Source organism: Nicotiana tabacum, chromosome 7 (assembly GCF_000715075.1).
Source record: "Nicotiana tabacum cultivar K326 chromosome 7, ASM71507v2, whole genome shotgun sequence".
NCBI classification, from domain to species: domain Eukaryota; kingdom Viridiplantae; phylum Streptophyta; class Magnoliopsida; order Solanales; family Solanaceae; genus Nicotiana; species Nicotiana tabacum.
Genome location: NC_134086.1, coordinates 100,277,878 through 100,283,622, shown reverse-complemented (window position 1 = coordinate 100,283,622; position 5,745 = coordinate 100,277,878). Strand labels below are relative to the sequence as shown.

The 5,745-nt window shown below is 34.7% G+C and overlaps 1 long non-coding RNA gene across 1 annotated transcript; it reads right to left on the bottom strand.

The window, feature by feature from the left end:
- Positions 1 to 1,304: 1,304 nt before the first annotated feature.
- On the bottom strand, positions 1,305 to 4,513 carry LOC142161814 (uncharacterized). Its single transcript, XR_012693452.1, has 2 exons — positions 4,070 to 4,513; positions 1,305 to 1,573 (listed from the first exon to the last, which is right to left on the bottom strand). It is a non-coding gene; the product is annotated as an uncharacterized LOC142161814 (long non-coding RNA).
- Between the last annotated feature and the right edge of the window lie 1,232 nt (positions 4,514 to 5,745).

Sequence of the window (5,745 nt, the reverse complement as noted above, 5' to 3'; positions counted from 1 at the left end):
TTTCAATTCAGACTCCGACTCCACAAACTCCCTTGACGGGTCAACAACTCATGTGTCTAAGTCTTTCCTAGTCATGACTACCTTGCTCTTTGACCTTGTGTTGTATGGATGGGTTAACAGTTTAAGAACCACAAACCAACCACTCTTCTGCTATAATGAGGATAACAAAGAGGAACAAAATAAAGTCATCATGTTAGCGCTAGGGCATTTAACAACTAAAAATATCACATTACGTGCAATGAACCTAGCAACAATTAACGGTTCAAGAATGACTTTAAGGGTCACAAGGTCACTTGGCATCATCCCAATTTGTCCATTTGAATCTTCTCTTTTCTTTTCTTTTCTAACACTTCTTGGCTTGCTCATTTTCCTTCCTCTTTTTTTTTTCTAATCATCACTCTTTTCTTTCCTCTCATTTCTCACATCCCATAATTTCACATTTTCTTTTTGTTTATTTCCTTTTTTTCTTTTTCTTTTAATTTTAATAAAATCAAAAAAATGATTCGATTGAACCCTATGTAGGTTGCCTACGTATCATGACGCCGCGTGAATCAGATCTTTGCATAGTTCGGGAAGATCGGGAATAAAGTAAACAAACTAACGTTCTCTTTTTTTTTTATCTTAATGACTACTCTGATGAGAAAAAAGAAGAAAATCTCGCTCTTTTTTTAGACTTAATATTCTATAATCTATTCTAAACTCAATATTAAACAAGCATATATTTCTTTTTGTTTTTTTTGAAACAGATACTCTATGAGAAATTATTAAGGAAAAAACCCAACAAGAGAAAAGTATTTTTTTCTTTTTGTTTTAGGAAGGAAATCTAAAAAATAAACCAAAGAAATATATTTTGATTTTCATTTGATATCTCTGAAGAAAGATTTCGTAAAGAGAAATGAACAAGATAAAAAACATTTGGATTTCAGTTTTGATTACCTAAGGAAAAAACTTTAAAGATAAACAAAAGATAAGATATGTTATTTTCTTCTATGTACAATGTCCTAAAGTTCTAGTAAAAATAAAAGAATTTTTTTCTATTCATTTTTCATTAATTTCGCAAAGAAGAACCTCAAAAGAAAATCTTTTTGAATTTTTGGAATTAATACCTTAAAGAAAACTTTTTAAAGAGGTACTAAAAGAAATTTTTTTTTTTTTTGAATTTTTAGTCTAATGTACTAAAAGGAAGTATAAAAGTAATTTTTTATTTTGAGTTCTAGATATTAATTCAATAAAGGAAAACCATCTCAAATTAATTTTTTTTATTCCTAGAATTAGTATTCTAAAAAGAACTTCTAACAGAAATATAAAAACACAAAATTTCTTTCTTCTTTTTTGGATTTTTGATTTATAACACATTTTTTTCCGATACAAAATAGGAAATACAATAACGAAAGACTCAACATTACTGTACAAAACTAGAAGGTAAAAGACGACGTAAAAAGAAAAAAAGACTCAAAACATGAAAAGAAAAATCTCCTTAAGCAACTCCTGAATGAGCGATCCTGTCTGGATGGTCCCGAGGTGTCTATCATGCTCAAACTTCAGTAAGTAAATCCACACCTGTATGAGAAAACTGAAACCAACACTATATGAGACAATAATATTCCCTACTAGACACATGCAAGACATGGTTGAGGCTATTTTTGCAAAATGGCTTATGTGACCAAAAAGGTGGCTAGAAGTGCAAAATTTGGCTAAGATCCCGCAAAGCCAAGAGCCTAAGATTCACTAGGAAGACCGGACCCTATGTGGATTGCCTACGTATCACGCCCCGAAAAACGAGAATCATGTATGCGTAGTTCAGGCAGATTGGATACGGGCGACAATTAAAAAACAACCAATTTAGAGAAAATATGTTTTTTTTGTCTTTTTTTTTTTGAAAAATGAGGAAATATGTAAACTCTTTTTGGATTTTCTTTTCCCTTTTTTTTGATTTTTTTGATTTTCGGAAAATGATGAAAAAGTGCAAAATCTTTTTTTTTTGAATTTTTCATGTTTTCTTTTCTTTTTCTTAACAAAAATGTGAAAGAAAACATAACTGGGCCCTACTTGCTTTATTTTCACACTTCACCCTCTCTTTTTTCTTCTTTTTTTTCATTTTTCCTCAATTATTATTAGTCCGCCAAATGACCCTTTTACCCTTGAAGATTGCCACATGTAGCACATAGGATGCATCAGGATGGTCTTTTATTTTTGGGTACACCTGTCCTAGACGAACCCAACCCCTGTGTTGAGTCCCCAAAGTTAAATGCACATGATGCAAACAAACGTGCCTACTAGGGTTCCGGCATGTGGTTATGTTATTCTAAGTTTAAATCTGGGGTTGTGTTATTGACCTGACTTACCCGAGCGGACTACTCGAGCCAAAGAGGGGGCAACGTACCGGGAGCATGAAAGTCTACCCGGCCTTATTGTTGGCCCAACCTCGTTCTATTTGGTGTAACTTCTAATAGAAAAAGTGGGTCAGGCGAACGTGTGCACCATATTTAGAAGACTTAGAGGGGTGGCGTAAGAAGGCATTTTAATACAATTCAAACAATATTGAAATCGTAAATAAACATCAATTAGCACATTAGGTTCACAAAAATACAGTAATATTAATAATAAATAAAGCCAAATAAAATCATATTAAAAAGCTCGAATTCTTGAATCCTAAATTATAAGTTCTGAGTTCTTATCCGCAGCAGAGTCGCTAGAGCTGTCACACCTCCTTCTTACTACCCCGGAAGGGATATAAGGGAGTTTTTTTTCCAATTTAAGTGACAATCGAAACGGTATTATTTATTTAAAAAATCAGAGTCTCCACTTGGGATAATTTATGGTGTCCCAAGTCACCGGTTTAAAATCCCAAAACGAGGAAGTTGACTCTTAATCATGGTCTGCGAACACAGAAATTTGGGTAAAGAATTCTATTAACCCGGGAGAAGGTGTTAGGCATTCCCGGGTTCCGTGGTTTTAGTACGGTCGCTTTGATCATACTTGGCTTAATAAAATTGTCTAATTACTCATTTTAGAACATATGTGCATTTACCTTTTTTAATTAAGACATTATCTTAAAACAGGTCACGCGCACGTGTACCCATTTATTTGGCACGTCAAAAATCATGTCACGCGAACATGTCCACAATTAATAACGCTTTGTTATTGTTAAGAAAGTTTAGTCGAAGTTGCGCGAACGCATACTCCGGTTTTATTTTTAGGATCGTAATTATGTCACGCGAACGCGTACACAATCACGATGATAGATTAAGTCACGCTTAAAGCAAGCTGCGAGGTTCATGAATTATTTTACTAACTACTTCGAGATTACGCGTGAAAGGTCTATGATTATGGAGCACATTCGCTAAAAGATATTTCATGCTCGTATTCTTTTTACCTTTCATTTCTTGCATTCAACCCAGCCCAATTCCTAATTATGTGAGCAATTTTAATCATCAATGGGCTAGGCATTTCAAAATTCAGAAATTTAGCACGTGCTCTGTCCTTTGTCACACAAACACACGAGTGAAGAGAATGATAACAGAATCACTCGCACATAGAGATTCGGAGAAAGAGCAATAGAAAACCAATTGACCACAATAGAGAATTGACAGAGCTAGGAGGCACTGATATGAACCAAACATGAAAGGACTGAAAGCAGAGACGATGTAAGTGCGTAAATCACAAATAATGATTTATACATCATATCCATTGCAATTTACCAAATAATCTCTCTTTATTCACTTTCCTAACACTCTAGGTATCAGTCAAATTTATACTTACCCATTAATAAAATCAGTTGAAAAACCAAACTGCAAAATCCTCCATTTCGGTTCAACAAAGCATGTGATATTGAATTCAAGAATTAACTTAACATGTACACTCCAATTCATTTCAATCAAAACAAAACAATTAATAGTAAAACAGTGATTCACTTAAACCAAACTCACTGAAAACAAGCATTATAAGATAGAGAATCCTTCAAACCAGATCATGTTCTAGATTTAATAATAAAATCAAACATTAAACAAACCAAACCATATTCTTATTGCATGATCAAATAGAAGAAATGAAGCTTGAACCAACTGACCGGATCAGGACCAACGATGGCAACCTCGAAACGTCAATAACTGGCTCCAAACAAATCCCACAACGAGTTCCAAAATGGACTCAAACTAACGAAAACTTCAACAACAGAAAATGAGGCTCACGACCACCCAGAGATTGAACTGCAAAAAGGGAGGAAACGAGGGATCGAGAGAAGGAACGCTGATTTTGACTGGAACTTAAGAGGCCATGAAGTATGAAAACTCTGAAATTGCAAGGCTTTTCCGGCAGACAGGAAATAGGGAAAATTGTTGGTTCTCTGCTTCAACGGTTAGGACTTGCCGCTGCTTAAGATTAACGAAGATGGGGGAGGGCGTTCTTGGTCTTGTCCGCTGATAGTTCTAGCTAGGGGTCCTTTTTTGGTTCTTGCTGCTTCAAGAAGATCGATATGAGGGGTACCTCTTGATGAAAACCGACCGATCTTAGGTCTAGGGGCATAAGGTGTATACGTCTAGGTTTTTTAAGAAGAATAAGGGTCTGAATCTTGGGTGTTGGGTTGGGTCGACCCGGTCTGGGCTGGGTTGGGGGAAAATTTGGGGTTCTAAAATGTTTGACCCAATTGAATTTAAAACTAGCCTTTTTTAATTTCCTTTTCTTTTTATTTTCTATTATTTCTTTAATTAATTAAAAACCTAAATTAGTTGATCCTAAATTAAAAAAGAAAACTTAATAATCCAAAATTAAAAGCTAAGAATGTAAAAATGAGCCATTTTTGTAAAAATGAGCCTTTTTAATAAAGCAATTAATTAATTAACTAATCCTAAAATATGAACACAAAATCTAAATTCAATGCATGGTATTTTTGATATTTTTCATGATTTTAATGAAAATAAACATGCACAGAAATGCAAACAATTAACACAAATTGCTACAAAAATCCTATAAAATTGAAAATAATTGAGAAAAATTTATTTCATTAATTTATGGGAGTATTTCACTTAGGGCAAAAATCATGTGCTCACAAAGTCGATGACTTCCTTCTCCCTGATCTTCTGGTATGCCTGTACTTCAACCCACTTAAAGAAATAGTCAGTCATAATAAAACAAATTGAGCCTTACCCGGCACCAATGGAAGAGGGCCGATGATGTCCATTCCCTACTTCATGAACGTCCATGACGATAAAACCGAATGCAGGAGCTCCCCGAGTTGATGAATCATTGGAGCATGTCTTTGGCACTTATCACATTTTTGCATGAACTCCTTCGCGTCTTTTCCATGTAAATCACTTTTTCCTCCACCTCAAAATTATGAATTGTACCCCTAATATGGCATCCAGTCTGCAGCTATGCTCCAGTGGAAGGGCTACAAAAATAACCAGTCCAAGCAATAAAATTTTTATTCTACACTTCTCGGCCTTTAGATGAGGAATGTAATTTTTGCTTTTTGGCACAACAAATTCAAGAATATAGGCATCTTGTTCCTCTTCTGTTGACTCCTCCAAAGGCTCAGATGACTCGATTTGCATGTCATCATCCAAACACAATGTCGAAAAATAATTATAATGACTTTTATATGAGCTGGGGATGTCTAAAAAATGTCCCTCCTCCTCAAATAGGTTTAGGTTGACTTTTATATGAGTTGGGGACGTCTTGAGGTCGAAATAATCAAGTCTCGATCGAAATAGGACATGTTCACATTTTGATCATCTAGGTCAGCGT